Below are 17,743 nucleotides of genomic sequence, written 5' to 3'. Positions count from 1 at the left end.
GTAATCCCAGCTACTCAGGAGACTGAGGCAGGAGAATCGCTTGAACCCAGGAGGCAGAGGTGGCGGTGAGCCGAGATCGCGCCGTTGCACTCCAGCCTGGGCAACAAGAGCGAAACTCTGTCTCAAAAAAATAAAGAATACAAAAACCAACTGGGTGTGGTGGCGTGCACCTGTAGTCCCAGACACTCGGGAGGCTGAGGCAAGAGAATCACTTAAACCCAGGAGGTGGAGGTTGCGGTGAGCTGAGATCGTGCCACTGCACTCCAGCCTGAGGACAGAGCGAGACTCCATCTCAAAAAAAAAAAAAAGTTTCAGTGACACAAGTTGAGTAAGTTCTAGAGATCTGCTGCACAATATTGTGCCTGTAGATAACAATACTGTATTATGCACTTAAACATTTGTTGAGATGAAAGATCTCATGTTAAATATTAAATGTTCTTACTACAATTTAAATAAAAACATAACTTATGCAATGCAGTTGGCACAATTAATATCTAAAAATCAATTCAGATATTAATTGTGGTGGTTTTTAGCTCTATTAATGAAATGCTATTTGAGCATTATCTGCCTGCTGTCCAAACCATTCTTAGAACATTAAGATGATTTTTGTCATTGCCTGTGAGCAGCGGGTTGTAAAGAGGCCCATAGGCTAGCCTCAGAAGTACTTTCTCTATGTCTCCCACTAACTTTTCTTGCTGTCTGTGAAAACCAGGCAGGCTCACCTGAGACAGCTGGGTGGCCTGAGCAAGAATACAACTTGGCACAAAGTGGAGGAGCCTTGCAGGTAACTGGAATTGTTTTTCTCAGTTGACTGCTCGGCAACCATCTACCTTCATTCCAACCCCAGGGCCAGTTTTACGGGCTTGCAAGGTTTGTAATCACACAAGGCCCCACACTCAATGTTCTGCTGTCACTGTCTTGAAATTCTTAACTTTTTAACAAGTGGCCTCACAATTTTATATTTTACTGGGCCCTGTAAATTATGCAGCTAATCTTGCCACACCCTGAGTAGTTTATCAACATATTTTTCTTTACAGTCACTGACAGTTTCTTTTACAAGAAAAATAAAATGGTCAAAAAAGCAAAGCTTTATCCTTCTAGTGATATATCTGGTGCTGTTTTAGCACTTCTTATAACCTGGACCTCTGGGTAACTACCTAGTTGGCCCACTTCTTAACCTATTTCTGGGGCCAAGAACTGCGGGGATCCTTGGACAGCAACTATACCCATGTTTACAGCTCCTCCTTTCACCTTGTTGAGCAAATTGGCAGCAGTGGAAGACAGAACCATATCACCATTAAGACCAATGGCACTGGACCCAGATAAACTTGGGTTCAAATCCCAGCTTTGCCTTGTATATCTGTAAACTGAAAAGACAATAGAACCACAGGATTATTGCAGAGATTAAATAAGATCATGAATATAGAGTGTTCCATACCAAGTAAGCACTCTGTGTTGTCTATTAGCATTAGTAGAGCTGACATTGTCTCTCCCTGCATCGTGTGCAGCCTTAGTATGGTTATCAATCAGGGTTACACACCTCCTCACCGCAGAAGCCATGGGCACTGGAGGCTTCTCCCACTAGATCTCCCTCTTGATGTGCTTGTGCTGCCGGGAAAGCAGGTTCATGCTATAAGATCAGCAAGTCATACTCTCCCCAAAACTGGGCAGGAAAGAGGCAAACATGGAAGAAATTTTTGTACGTTTTCATTGAATCCATCAGTAGTCCTGAAGAGACAGTTTCAGCTGTTGACATTTCTGCATCTGTCGAGATCTCTAGCCTTCCCTTCAACCCTGCCAGTTTCCCTACGTCCTTACAATAAGCCCTTTTCTTCCTCACATTAGTCACAGCAGCTTCTGTCGCTTGCAACCAAAGACTCTAATTTATACCCCCTCACTCAGGGAGTGTGGATACACATCCAGATCTTTCCCCTAAAGTATCAATTCACTCAATGCGTTAGACTCAGCCCAGGTAGCTGATACTGGTATAACGGGTAGGTGCACTCTCTCCCAGTACCTGTGCAGGTAGGTGATGCATGTGACCCACAGGAAGCCTCCCGGCAAGCCAGCCAGCCTGGCACCTTTTCTCCCACAGGAAACCACTTGCACATTCAGTTTCAAGAAGCAGAACACAGAAAATAGGCAGAGCTGCCTGGCACTGATATACTCCCTCAGCAGAAGGGCCCTGGAGTCTCTAGAGCTGATCTCAGGAGGATGCCTATCCTCTAATTATCCTTCGCCCTCCAGCCTTCCCACAACATGTCAGCGGCACACAGAGCTAGCCAGGCAGAACTCTGCCCAGGCCTGCGTGTCCATGGATGGAGTAGGCGGCTGCAGATGTGGGATGATCAGGAGCCTATGGAGCAACATCCAGAACTGTCTCTGTCCTCAAAGGAACAGGACAGTGATTTATTCTGCAAGACAGTGACTACCCAACCTTTGCAGGGTTCTCTGAACAAGCAAATGCTCATGAGAGGACGTCTTACTAACCTTCAATGTAAATTTACGTTTTGGATTGTTTCGCTCCGGAACAAACATTCTGAGGTGAGGACAGAGAAAAAACATCATCAAGAGATGTTAAATGTGAGAATCGGCAAGTCCCATAGAGATCACGCACTTCAGCATCCCCAGTTTATGGGTGAGAAAGTGGAGGACCACAGAGGAAACCATTAACCGTAGTTCCCTGTTAAATGCTAAACTATGACTCCCCGAAAATTCATATGAAAGGCAACCAAAGCAAAAATGGACAAATGGGATCACATCAAGTTAAAAAGCTTCTGCACAGCAGAGGAAATGATCAGCAAAGAAGCTCAAACGACTCAATAGAAAAAGTCTAACAATCTGATCAAAAAAATAGGCAGAAGATTTGAATAGACATACCTCAAAAGCAGACCTAAAAATGACAAACAGGCATATGAAAAGGTGCTCAACATCCCTGACCATCAGATAATGCAAATCCAGACTACAGTGAGATGTCATCGCACCCCAGTTAAAATCCTTTTATCCAAAAGACAGGCATGAACAAATGCTGGCAAAAATGTGGAGAAAAGGAACTCGTGTACACCGTTGGTGGGAATGTAAATTAGAAAACCACTGAGGAGAACAGTTTGGAGATTCCTCAGAAAACTAAAAGTGGAGCTACCATATGATCCAGCAGTCCCATTGCTGGGTATACACGCAAAAGGAAGGAGACCAGTATATCAAGGAGATTTCTGCACTCCCATGCCAGGTACAGCACTGTTCCCAATAGCCAAAATTTGAAAGCAACCTAACTGACCATCAACAGATGAATGGAAAAAGAAAATGTGGTACTTATACATAACAGAAAACTATGCCACCATCAAAAAAGAATGAGGTCCTGACATTTGCAAAAATGTGGATGAAACTGGAGGTCACTATGCTAAGTGAAATAAGCCAGGCACAGAAACAAAAACATCACATGTTCTCACTAATTTCTGGGATATAAACACCAAAACAATTGAACTCATGGAAACAGAGAGTAGAAGGATGGCCACCAGAGGCTAGGAAGGGCAATGGAGGGTCGAGGGAGAGGTGGGGAGGAATAATGGGTATCAAAACACATACAAAGGATGAATAAGATGCAGTATTTGATAACACAATGGGGTGACTATAGTCAATATGACTGAATTGCACTTTTTTTCTTTTTTTTGAGATGGAGTTTTGCTCTTGTCACACAGGCTAGAGTGCAATGGCGCGATCTCGGCTCACCGCAACCTTTGCCTCCCAGGTTCAAGCGATTCTCCTGCCTCAGCCTCCCCAGTAGCTGGGATTATAGGCATGCGCCATCACACCCGGCTAATTTTGTATTTTTAGTAGAGACAGGGTTTCTCCATGTTATTCAGGCTGGTCTCAAACTCCTGACCTCAGGTGATCCACCTGCTTTGGCCTCCCAAACTGCTGGGATTACAGGTGCATTTTTAAGTTTGCAACACAAAGGATAAATGTTTGAGGGGATTTTACATGATGTGATTATTACACATTGCATGCCTGTACCAAAACATCTCATGTACCCCATACATATGTACACCTCTATGTACCCACAACATTTTAATTTAAAAATAACTTTTAAAAAATTTTAAATGCATGTGTTAAAGTCTTAACCCCTAATACCTCAGAGGGTGATTTATTTGAAAATATGCAGGCATAAAAAGTTTACAGTAGGTCATACTGCAACAGAATGGGCCCTAATCCCATAAAACTATGTCCTTATAAAAAGGGGAAGCTTGGACACAGACACTCACACCGGGGGAAGGCCTAGCTAATGTGAAGGCAGAGGTCAGGGTGACGCATCTATAACCCAAGGAACTGCAAGCCAAAGGTTGCCAGCAAACCACCAGGAGCAAGGAGAAAGACAGGGAATAGATGATTTCCCACGGCCCTCCAGTGGAACCCATACTGCCGATATCTTGGTCTCGGAGTCTAAGCCTCCTGAACAATGTGACAATAAAGTTGTGTCATTTAAGCCACCCAGTCTGTGGTACTTTGCTACAGCAGCTCTAGGAAACTAATAAAGTCCTCCAGCAATTTTTAATGTATTCCAAACTCACTATTAGTATTCCTAATCATCATTTTTATCTGGTTTACATTTCTTCTCATTCCATGGAGGATTTCAAACAGCATTTAAGGAACACATAAAAAATACACACAGATAAATAAGCAACAGATTGGTTGTAAGAAACAGAAATTCCCTGTGATGTCTTAAGCAAAGGGGGAGATTCTGACTAAGAGAACAATTGTGTCCTCTCCTGATGGATTCCAAGGACAGGGACACAGCCAGGCCTTAAGATTCTGCTGAAACCAGAGCCTGGGGTGTGGTTCATGAGCCAGAAGCATCAGCATCACCTGGGAGTTTGTTACAAGTTTAGAATCACATGCCCTACCTGGACCTGCTGAATCTGAATCTACATTTTCACAAGATCCCAGCTGATTCCTATGCACATTAACCTTTGAGATCCATTCTGTTGGGGAATCCTGAAGTCTTCTCTGTGTGGCTCTTCTCTGTGGGACTCAGTCTCCTCTCTCCCTGTAGACTGCGTTGTTCTGTTCTCTTGTGAACAACGCAGAAACCATGGCTATCCTCTGCACCTGCATTTACACCCCAGAGCAAGAGGTGGTTCTTTTTCTCAGTTCCAAGTCCATATTCCTGGGAGAGGTCTGTGATTGGGCCATATTTGATTACAGGTCTCTGACTGGTTCAGCCATGAGACAATCAGCTATGGCCAAAGAGCATGCCCCAATAGAACAGACATGGCTATGGCAACCCCACTGCTACATCATGTGGCAATGGGGGAGAGGTACAGTTCCCAGGGAAGGGCTTGAGCAGTGAGCCCAAGAGGTGCACTCAACAAATGCTCATGAGATTACACATTTTGCCAGTTAAGAGCAGCACCAATCCTAACTCTACTGCTGTCGAACTGTGTCATCACGGGCAAGTAGTTTAAACTCTGTAAGCCTCCATCTCCTTATCTACTGGATGGAAATAAGTAATAGTACCTACTTCACTGGGTACCTGTGAAGCTTCAACGAAACAATGTATGTAAGCAATTACCCTAATGCCAGGTAACAAAGCAAGCACCCAGTGACTATTAGCTATCATTGTTATTATAAATATTATCAATAGTATTACTATCGGAAACAAAGATAAGGACAATGACAACAACGATGTCAACTAGACATCAAAGCAGTCAAATAAATTAATTTCCTCCTCAATAAGTCTAGTGATTTCCAAGGCATTCTAGGCCACAATCTTTGAATTAACCTCATAGTACTCACTGTTTGCCATTTCCCATCATAACTTTGACTGATATTATTAATTTCCATTTGGTGTTCGCTCATTCATTCAACAAGTATGTTTTTCATGGTAAACCTGTGCCTGACACCATTCCAGAAACTAGGGACACAACAGAGAGATAAAATCTTGCCCTAGAAAAAAACTGACAATCCAGTCTATCCTTTCCCCCAAAGCACAGGGCAGGGCACAAACAACCACTGGTCCTCAAGGCGACTTGAAGAAGGTGACCTTAAGGAAATGTGGGCATAGCATTAAACACTATTGAGTCACGAAGAAAGTTTAGTCCCTATAGAGTTTCCTAGGGCTGTCATTACTAGTTACCACAAATGTGGTGACTTAAAACAACAGAATTGTATCGGCTCACAGTTCTGTAGCCTAGAAGTTCAAAATCAAGGTGTCATCACGGATGATTCCTTCTGGAGGCTCTGAGGGAGCATCCATTCCATGCCTCCCTCCTGGCTCCTGGTGGCTGCCAAAAATCCTTGCCACTCCTTGGCTGTTAGATGCGTCACTCCAGTCTCTGCATCCACCTGCACACGGCCTTCCCCTCTGTGCCTGTCTGTGCCTCACATCTTCCTTTATTTTTACTTGAGAATGAGTTTCGCTCTGTCACCCAGGGTGGAGTGCAGTGGTGTGATCTTGGCTCACTGCAACCTCCGCCTCCCGGGTTAAAGCAATTCTCATGTCACAGCCCCCTGAGTAGCTGAGATTACAGGCACAGGCCACCATGCCCAGCTAATTTTTGTATTTTTTTGTAGATACGGGGTTTAGCCATGTTGGCCAGGCTGGTCTCAAACTCCTAGTCTCAGGCGATTCACCTGCCTTGGCCTCCGAAAGGGCTGGGATTACATGCATAAGGCATTGCACCCAGCCTCTTTCCTTCTTTTAAGGACACTAGATGTTGGATTAGGGCTTACCCTAAATCCAGGACCATCTCATCCTGCGACTCTTTATTATATCTGTAAAGACCCTATTTCCAAATAAGGTCACATTCACAGTTACCGGGGGTTAGGACTTGGACCTATTCTGGAGGAGACGCTCCTCAACCCACTACAGTCCCCTTCCAACGCTCCTTCTGTCTTCCTATTACATCAAGGAAGGAGTCTCTGTCTATAAATAAAATGTCATTAACCTCTCTTTGAAGCTGACCAGTCTCCATTTTTAAACCCAGTTTCACCTGACCTCAGGCCCCGGGCCTTGAGCCGGCAAAGGTGCCTCCTGACCCAGACATTAACCTTGACACCTTACATCAAGAGGCCTCCTTGTCCTCAGGCTTCACGATGCAGACAGACGGATGGCACATACACGTGTCCTCCAGGAATCCACGAGCTGCTCCTTCCTCATCTCTCCCAGCCTATATTCCCTGTGTCCTGCCACACCTGCGTTCAGTTGTGAAACTTTCCTTGAACTATCCTGCTCTGAGTGTGCCATCTGCCGTTTCCTGCTGGGGCCTGAACTAACGCACAGAATGATGCAAGTTTGGGAAACTCACAGAAGCGCCATTTCTCCAAAATTCAACATAGTCAAAGCCAAGAAGGACACACCTCTTCTGAGCTAAGACGACCCTAGTATTGAATCCCTCCCTCCCTCTCTTTTATTCTCTCTTATTTCTCTCTTTCTCTCTCTCTCCCTCTTCTCTGTCTGTCCCCTTCTCTATATCTCTGTCCCTCTCTCTCTCTCTCTCATATACACATACACATCCCTTCACCCCTTCCAACCTCTGCTGATCACAAACCAAGCCACGGGACCCTTAACCACCCTCAGGCACCCTTAGCTGAGCAGATAAGACCTCTCCAAGAAGGCCACTGGAACCAAGCCAACGCCCTCCACAGCTGCCTGGCACATGGTGACAAGTGGCTGCTGCCATCAGGAGTCTCAGAAACTCCCCTGAGATGCAGGTGGTGTCTCCACTCCCTCCAGCCTGCCCTGGTACCTTCGAAATGAATAAGGCTGCCTGAACGTTTGTCCTATCAGAAGGACCACACTTAAGACAGCATGCTCTAGAAAGAAAAGAGCTGCCCTACACAAAGAGAGGGTTGGAATAAAGGAGCTGGGCAGAGAGCACTCTGTGCAGAGCACAAGGCCTGGAAAAGCGGCTTAAGATTAAAGAGAAAAATCCTAATAGCTAGAATGTATTGATCCCCTTCTCTGCTGGGCCCCACATTGCAGGCACCACCTCATTTAACCCCCAAGCAGCCCTGTTGGGGAAGGCACAATGATAACTCCATTACACACAAGAAAACCGGGGCTTGGCAAGATCAAGTGACTTGCCTAAGGTCACATGGCCCATAAGTGGTGCAGTCTGGGTTGTAATTCAAGTCGGTCTGTCTTTCAGGAATATTGGGTCAGACTACAGATCGACAAGGAGAGACTGAAAGACAGTGAAAAGAGAAAAAAAAAGTGGTCCATCCAATACAGTTCTCTTCAAGAAAAAGAGACACAGACACAGAAAGACCAGAGAGACTCACCCACTAGTGCTCAGGAGACATCAGCCAAGGCCGACAGGAACAGCTCCCGCAAGTACACCTGCCTGGCTCAAGGAGACAAGAAAAATGTTCCAGGACTTGAGCTCAGATGGAGGAGGGGATCCTAACTCTCACAGGTAAGGGGCCGGTGGAGACTGGCCTCCCAGCAGCCTTTCTGGAAAGGAATTGTAAGTATTCCAAATGTCTCCTCCTCTGGTAAGTCATCCCAGCCTTCTCCAGCTGAGCTAGTGGCCCCTCCGTTCATCCTGCTTGGTTTCAACATTTACCACACCGCCCTAGGCTGATGTGTTCCAAAGCTTCTCCCACCAGATACAGCAAGACCCTCTGAGAGCAAAGGCCATGTCTTGTTGATCTCCGTATCCCAGCATCTTGTGGACCCCATAGGAGACCGGACGTGAGCAAGCGCACAGTAGCCCCCGAGACGTCCTAAGGGAGCACTCGGCAGTGTCTCACAGGGCATGGCAAGGTTTTTTTTTTTTTTTTTTTTTACTCAATGGGAAATTAGTTTTCAGCCTAGGTTTCAAGCTGGAAGTGACTCTTCTCATCAAAGTGACTTTAAAATATGTCTCCCTTAATACCACCAATGACATCATCTACCTCTTGATGTGATGCACCAAGGAGGACTTATGTAGTCCTCCTGCCAAAACGACCTCACCAGAATCTACTAGGCTGTGACAGTCACATAAATCCATCCTGCATTTGCAAATGGGATATGCCACCAAATATCTGAACTGGACTGTTTAAAAATGTCAATGTCCTAACACACACACACACAGAGGGGCGGAGGAAGAGGGGAGGGCTGGGGAACTCCTCCATAGTAAAGAAGTCTTTTTTTTTTTTTTTTCAGACACTACTCTGTTGCCCAGGCTGGAGTGCAGTGGCATGATCTTGCCTCACTGCAACCTCCGTCTCCCGGGCTCAAGCAATACTCCTGCCTCAGCCTCCTGAATAGCTGGGATTACAGGCATGTGCCACCACACCTGGCTAATTTTTGTATTTATTTTTAGTAGAGATGGGATTTCACCATGTTGGCCAGGCTGATCTTGAACTCCTAACCTCAGGTGATCCACCCACCTCGGCTTCCCAAAGTGCTGGGATTACAGGGGTGCACCACCACACCCAGCCTGAGAAAAGAAGTCTTAAAAAATGTGAAACCTAAATGCAATGTTTTATCTCTCAACACTGGATTTCTTTTTAAGCCATAAAGAATAGTATCAGAAAAATTGGGGAATTTGACTACGAAGTATGTATCAAGTAAGGATATTTTTGTTTCTAAAACAGGGTCTCATTCCATCACCCAGGCTGGAGCACAGTGGCACAATCATAGCTCACTGCAGCCTCAATCTCCCAGGCTCAGATAATCCTCTTGCCTCAGCCTTCTGACTACTAGCTGGGACTACAGGTGCATGCCACCATGCCTGGCTAATTTTTATATTTTTTGTAGGGACAGGTTTTTGCCATGTTGCCCAGGCTGATTTTAAACTCCTGGGCTCAAGCAATCCCCCCACCTTGGCCTCCCAAAGTGCTGGAATTACAAGTATGAGCCACCGTGCCCACCAAAGAGTATTTTATTATCATTAAATTTCTTGAGTGTGCTCATTACATTTTGGTCATGTAAGAGAATGTGTTTGATCTTAGGCTGTACGTGATCAAACGTTCAGGGTGAAATGTAATGTCTGCTACTGAGTCTCAAATGGGTTCAATAAAATGTGAGCCTGTGTGCATAAAGAGACAGAGAGTGCAAGAAAAAGCCAACGAAAGAAAATGTTTGACAACCGGTGAAGGGTAGATAGGGTGTTCATTGTAGATGTCTGCAACTTTTCTGCAGGTTTGAAATTATTTGAGACAAAAAGTTGAGAGTAAAGATACCTAGGAATGCAGTTGCTGGGTTATAGGTTAAATGTATGTGAACTTTTTTAAAGTTGGATATAGCTGCTCAGCTTGGGGGACAAGAGTTCATAGCATCTCCCAGCCACTCCCAGGGTGGACAAGCGCAGGAGGCACACAGCGTTCGGAGGAGCACATGAGAGGGAAGCAGCATCCGCTGAATAAATAAATTGAAAAAGATCAAACAGACCATACTGGGGAAAAGTACAAAAATAAGAACAGAGACTGGATGGGCACAGGGCTCACCCCTGTAATCCCAGCACTTTGGGAGGCTGAGGCGGGTGGATCACCTGAGGTCAGGAGTTCAAGACCAGCTTGGCCAACATGGTGAAACCCTGTCTCCACTAAAAATACAAAAAATTAGCCAAGCGTGGTGGCGGGCGCCTGTAATCCCAGCTACTCGGAAGGTTGAGGCAGGAAAATCGCTTGAACCCAGGAGGTAGAGGTTGCAGTGAGCCGAGATTGTGCCATTGTACTCCAGCCTGGGCAACAAGAGTGAAACTCTGTCTCAAAAATTAAGAAGAAGAAGAATGGAGACTTAGAGCCTAAAGCTTCAAGCAAACATCCGAGACAGATAACCAGGGTCACTCACAAGGAGTCCTCGGGCTAAGCGATATCAAGGGTCCAACCTGAATTCCTCCCTTGACCGCTCTAGTTAAAAGGTCTCACCAATTCCTAAGCTCACAGGTGTTGAGTACATTGCATGCGGTCTCCATAGAGAGGAAAGGCTCAAATGTTTGCAATGAAATTTTTTGTCACCTTCATAACACCTTGAGTTGAATCTTATGCCTTTCATATATGCCTGGGGGCCAGGTGACCCTCCTCCTGAGACCCATCAATAGGCATCAGTTCAATGATATGGTTAAAAACCTGGAGTCAGCCAGCCTGAAGTTCAAATCCTGCCTTTCTCTCCCACTAGCCATGTGCCCCTAATCACTGAATTATTCCAAGCCTCACTTTCCTTAACTCTAAAGGGGGTACAGTGAATGTATCTACCTTCTAGAGTAGTTAGAAGATGGAATTCTATCATGTATGTCAAAGCCCTGGCATAGCGCTTAACAGATGACAAACATATTATTTATTGAAGCAACTCCTGCAAAGTGCTTCGGGCAGTGTCTGGCACATAGTCGGGTTAAATAAATCAATACGGCATTATCAATACAGTCAACAGTCTGACTCCCATCGTGGGCAGAATGAGGGTATCAGATGGGAGACACATCCTTAACAAGGCTTAGACCTATCTGTGGTCAACCTGGTTCCACCAGCGCAATACCTGGTTCACGGTTTTTGCTTAATAATTGGTGGGTGGGTGAACGATTGCCTTCAGTACAAACACTGAGAGTAGCTAATATTTCTACAGTTCTCACCAATTAGGCAGTTGGCTGGGCTCATGCATTCCTCTTCACAACCCTGCGAGATGCATGATTATTATTAGTATTAGTATTAGTATTATATTATTATTATTATTTTCTTGAGATGGAGTTTCACTTTTGTTGCCCAGGGTGGAGCGCAGTGGTGCAATATTGGCTCACTGCAACCTCCGCCTCCGGGTTCAAGTGATTCTCCTGCCTCAGTCTCCTGAGTAGCTGGGATTACAGGCGCCCGCTACCATGCCTGGCTATTTTTTGTATTTTCACTAGAGACGGGGTTTCACCATGTTGGCCAGGCTGGTCTCAAACTTCTGACTTCAGGTGATCCGCCCGCTTTGGCCTCCAAAAGTGCTGGGATTACAGGTGTGAGCCACCGTGCCCGGCCTGCAGTGTGCATTTTAAAGGAGGACTGAGGCTCTAGAAGTGGGAGTCAATTGCAGAAAGACACATACATCCAACAAAGAGCAAAGGCTGACCCGGGAACTAAATGGTACTGGACCCAAAACCACACTGTTAACCATCACTCTGACTAGGGACACCTCACCTCCCATTCCTGCTGTGTGTCAGCCTGACACACCCCCGTCTATCAACCAGAGCCAACAGCCATTTCCCAGAACATCTCCACAGAGCAAACAATTCACTTTCTGACCACCGGGCAGCCAACAGTATGCTTCATGCCCCATTTGCCTCCAAAATCATGAGCTTCTTGTCAAGACTTAAGAGTCCATCTGAGTTCCTCATGGCAAAGGGGCTCCCACACTAACCTTCTTACCAGACAGCTGCTGTTTCTCAGTTAATCCTGACAGCAAGCACATACATTATGCACACGCAGGGAACCGAAACCCCCTGAAAAAATTATTTTTCTTGAATATTAAAAGATCCCACTTCTACCCCAGGCTTTCATTTCCTCTCACACAAGCGCCAGTTCTATTAAAGCCAAATTACACCACAGAAATGACTGTGAAGTGTACATCAGCAGATCAATTTATTTAATTAGCCTGGGTAATTATAGAGGAGTGAGAAATGCCTTGTGCTGGGAAAGAGCACAGGGAGAGTGGGAGCCGGTGGATGGTGCGCATGTGTTTCCGGGCCAGGGACAGACTCTGCTCAGCACGGCTGCTTCCTGGGGCCTCAGCTCAGAGCAGGGCGTGGGCCAAGGTAGCCCCAGCGCAGCCCGGCTCCTGTGGTCCCCGCCAAATGCAGGGATGGCAGCAGCTTCCAAATCATTCAGGGGCAATGAGGTTTTAAGAACAGGTAAAATGAAATGTACTCTCTTGACAAGTTTTTTTTTTTCTTCCCAGACACAGTTTTGCTCTGTCACCCAGGCTGAAGTGCAATGGCATGGTCTAGGCTCACTGAAACCTCCGCCTCCCTGGTTCAAGCGATTCTCCTGCCTCCGCCTCCTGAGTAGATGGGATTACAGATGCATGCCACCATGCCCGGCTAATTTTTTGTATCTTTAGTAGAGATAGGATCGCCATGTTGGCCAGGCTGGTCTCAAACTCCCGACCTTGAGTAATCCGCTGGCCTCACCATCCCAAAGTGCTGGGATTACAGGCTTGAGCCACCGTACCCAGCCATCTTGACAAGTTTTTAAGTGCATGGTGTTGTTAACTATGGGAAAATGTTGTACAGCATTTACAACACATGCATCTTGCATAACTCAAACTTTGTACCCATGAACAGAAACTCCCCCCGCAATCAATATTCTATTCTGTTTCTATGAGTTTGGCTATTTTAGATATCTCCTAGAAGTGGACTCATATGGTATTTGTACTTCGGTGATTGGTTTACTTCCCTTAGCATAATGTCCTTCAGGTTCAGCCTCGTTGTTGCATATGTCAGAATTTCTTTCTTTTTTAAGGCTGAATAATACTCCATTGCAGATAACAAGGGCTGGCCAGGATGTGGAGAAATTGGAGCCCCTGCACACTTTGGATGGGACTGTAAAATGATGCAGTTGTTCTGGAAAACAAGATGGAGGTTTCTCAAAAAATTGAAAACAGAAGTACCATATGATCCAGCCATCTCACTTCTGTGTATACATCCAAAATAAATGAAATTAGGATCTCAGAGAGATGCCTGCATGCCCAAGTTTGGTGCAGCACTATTCACAACAGTGAAGATATGGAAGCAACCTAAGAGTCTGCCGACAAATTAATGTATAAAGAAAATGCAGTGAGGTTTTCAATACAGCATCAGGTATAGGAATTTTCACAAACTGAAACTTTTCCCAGAAAAGGGGTCCTCATTATTAACCAACATTCAGACAGCACACATCTACTAAACACATAAATTGAGAGCCTACTATTTATATAAATTCATGTTCCATGTCTGTCTTTCCTTTTGGGCTGTGAACTCCAGGTGAGTTGAAATAATGGGGGGTTAAGAGCAAGTATGATGGAGTAGCCAACCTAGGTTTGAACCCAGGCTCCTCCACTTCTTAGATATGTATTCCTGGGCAAGCTGCTACCCTCTCCATGCCTGTTTCCTCATCTGTAAGTGGAGATGTGATAATAATGCCTACTTCATATGACTGTTAAAAATTGAATAAAATATTTGATGCAACATTCTTAACACAGTAGGTAGTATGTAGTGAGTTTTTGTTAATTTTCACCTATTACTATTAGTCATAAATGTTATTCCAATGCCTAGTAATCACTATGTATTCAATAAACATTTGATGGATGCATGGATGGATGCATGGGGAACAGGATGGATGGGATTCAATAGATGGGTGGGTGGGTGACTGGGCAGGTGGAAGAGTAGAATATTGAGTGGAAAGACAGGTGGATGGGTGGATGGATACGTGGGTGGATGGATAGGTGGGTGGATGGATGGACAGAAGGGTGGGTGGGTGAACAGTGGGTGAGTGGTAGAGAGGGTGATTGAGTGGAAGGGTGGGTGGATGGGTTGATGGGTGGGTAGGTGGGGGGATGGATGGATGGATGGATGGGAAGGTAGATAGATTGATGGGTTGGTGGGGAGTGGATGGGTGAATGAGTGCATGATTGAGTGGAAGGATGGGTTGATGGGTGGGGAGGGGGTGGATGGGAGGATGAATGGGTGGGTGAGTACATTATTGAGTGAAAGAGTGGGTGGATGGGTGGACAGGTGGGTGGAAGGGTGGGTGAGTGCATGATTGAGTGGAAGGGTGGGTGGATGGGCTGATGGGGGGGGAGGGGGTTGATAGGAGAATGAATGGATGGATGGGTGGGTGGAAAGGTAGGAGAGTGCATGATTAAGTGGAAGGGTGGGTGGATGCACCGATGGGTGGGTGGAAGGGTGGGTGGATGGGTTGACAGGTGGGCAGGGGGTGGATGGGAGGATGAATGGATGGATGGGTAGGTGGAAGGGTAGGAGAGTGCATGATTGAGTGAAAGGGTGGGTGGATGGGTAGATGGGTAGATGGGTAGATGGGTAGATGGGTGGGTGGATGTGTTGATAGGGGGATGGGAGCATGGGTGGGTGGATGGGTGGGTAGATGGACAGATGAGTGGAAGGATGAGTAGGTAGGTGGATGGAATAGTGATTTTCCAAGTGTATGGTGGAAATAAGAAGACACATGACATGATCCTTGCCTTCAATGATAATTATTATCTCTTCTGCATATTTAGTGCTCTGTCATTTCTAAACAGGCATCTTGTACACCACCTGACGTAGGCTAATAGCTCCATTTTACAGAAGAACAAAGTATGATTCAAGGAGGCTGAGTTCATGCATTCATTCAAGTATTTGTTGAGCAATGACTATATGTAAGACACACTTCTACATGCACATATACAGCACTGAACGTATAAGCAAAAATCCCTGTCTCTAAGAAGCTCATATTCTGGTTAGAAGAGACATACAATAATAAATAAGGATAACATATAGTATATAAGATGACAAGAAATATTATGAAGAAACATGAAGCAGGAAGGGGAGATATCAGGTGCCAGGAGGTGGATAAGCAAAATTGGGATTGTCAATAGAGCAGCCAGATAAAGTCTTGCTGAAAAGGTGTCCCTTGAGGAAAGGCCTGGAGAAAGTCACGAACAAGCCAAGTAGGTGTCTTAGCAAAAAAAAAGTTTCCAGGCAGACAGAGCGGCCAATGCAAAAGCCAGATATCAGTGAACAATTACAGGGCACTTACCACAAGCCAGGGTCCATTCTGAATGCTGAATATACATCAGTTATTTAAGCCCCACACCAGCTCTTGACGGAGGTGCTGTTATCATCCTCACTTTGCAGATGGGAACACTGAAGAGCACAAAGACTGAGTCACTTGACTACAGAGCTGGGACTGGGCTGAGACAGCTCAGCTCCAGAGGCCATGCTCTTAACCGTTACATCCTTCCACAAGCGAGGGTCATGCCTTAGAAAACAGCAAAGCTGTTTCATCTCACTCCACTCCCACAGCACACTCCACTCTCCTGTACTGCACTGAAAATTCCCAGGAGGGGATAAGACAAGACGTGCATACAGGAAAAAGCAAATGACAAATCCAAGAGCCAACTGGGAGCCCCAGATGTAGGGTGATATAAAGGTCCTATTACCCAGCCTTTTGCTCTTGCAGTTCTCTCTCTCTGCAAAGCACCCTCTTCTTCTCATCCATCTTGTGAAATCCCATGCATCCCTTGAGACATGGTTCAAACATCATAACTTCTCTGTAGTTTTCTCTTAATTAATTGCTCCCTCGTTTTCCCTCTCCTGACAATTTATATAACGATTATGATGTTTTAAATCTGACATTTTCTGAGTGCTGAAGATGTGCCAGGCAAGTGCTCAGTCATTCTCACCACAGCTCTATAAGACTTTTTTATTCCCTGTCTTATAGCTGGGCATACCGAGATTGGAGAGGTGGATTTGCACAACATCACACACAAAGTAAGGGTCCGCTGTAGGATTTAAACTCCCCTCTGCCTCCAGAGCCCAGGAGCTCCACAGAGGTGATGCAGGCTGCCATACTTCTCTGTGTGCTTGTCTGTCTCCTTCACCAGGTAGTGGGCTGCTGGAAGGCAAAGAGCCTTTCAGGTTCCAAGCCTCAGCACAGATCCTGAAAGGGATTGTTGACAATCCCCCATACCATGTTATTCCACGAGCATGGGGGAAGCAAGTTTCCCTGGTAGATTCCTAGGGGCATAATTAGCAGGGTTTCTTCCACACAACATGGTTGGGGAGCTTCTGGAGGGTGAACCTATCCTAAAATGTCTCCCCACCAGCCCACTAACGGGTCATCAGCATCATTCCTTTAAGTCCAGGCATTATGTACAGAAGGCTCCTTGTTAAAATGAAAACCTGGAAGCTGGAAAGGGGTGACGTCGTGTGCCTTAACCCATCAGGTGCCACCACTCTCTCCCATGCATCGGAAAGAGATGCCTTCTGCTGAGCAAGTGCCTCCTGGGTGTTGAAGAAGCCCAACGAGCACGGCCAAATGCAGACTCAATAATTAAATCTTGTTACTTCTACTGTTTCACATGAACAGAAATCCTCAGTTGAGAGGTAAGGAGCCAAATGTAGCCAGCAGCCACACCAGTGCCCCAGGGCTTGGGGGCCGCTAAGATCTGCCTGCCGTTCATTTTGACCGCTGATGGAAGTGGACGGCGGCTGATCTCCCTGGCCACATGTCTGCATGGGTGGGCATGCACGAGGGCTTTAGTTGGGTTTGAATGGGGTGTTTTGTGTTACCTTGTTTTCAGGGGCACAATAGAGAGGAAGGGAAAAGGGGAATAGGGTAAGGGCATGGCACCTGTTTCCCCAGGGGCCCCTTGGCCTGACGTGGACATGACTTGGACAAGAGGCCTCTGGGGCTGCTGTGCAGCTTGGGCCACAAAGCACAATGAGAACTAAGGAAGGGACTGGCTTCCACCCAGAACAGAGCACAGCCCTGCCTCTCGCTTCAAGGATGGGCAGTTCACAGAGGGTCGAAGCAGCCCCCTGGGGATGAACAACGATGTCTTCATGATGGGCTCCATGACTCTGAGGATCCTTGACAAAAGAGGGAGGACAGGAGCAGAAGAACTAGACAGATGCCACGTGGTGCCTGCAAAGGGCAGGGAGGTGAACAGGCATTTGCAAAACCCAGACTCTGCGGGAAAGAAGAATTTTACAAGGTGGGACCTGGATGTCTGGTGTATATAGATAGAGGCAAAAACATGAATTTGGAGTTATTGGTATCAACACGCCTTCATCAGATCATCCATGAT

At 46.0% G+C, this 17,743-nt stretch overlaps 1 protein-coding gene across 1 annotated transcript in view; it reads right to left on the bottom strand.

The window, feature by feature from the left end:
• Window positions 1–17,743, bottom strand: part of RBFOX1 (RNA binding fox-1 homolog 1) — a 2,483,553-nt gene that overhangs the window by 2,359,234 nt on the left and 106,576 nt on the right. The window lies entirely within an intron of this gene.

This window comes from Gorilla gorilla, chromosome 18 (genome assembly GCF_029281585.2).
Source record: "Gorilla gorilla gorilla isolate KB3781 chromosome 18, NHGRI_mGorGor1-v2.1_pri, whole genome shotgun sequence".
In the NCBI taxonomy this organism is placed as follows: Eukaryota; Metazoa; Chordata; class Mammalia; order Primates; family Hominidae; genus Gorilla; species Gorilla gorilla.
This window is presented reverse-complemented; position numbering and strand designations above follow the sequence as displayed.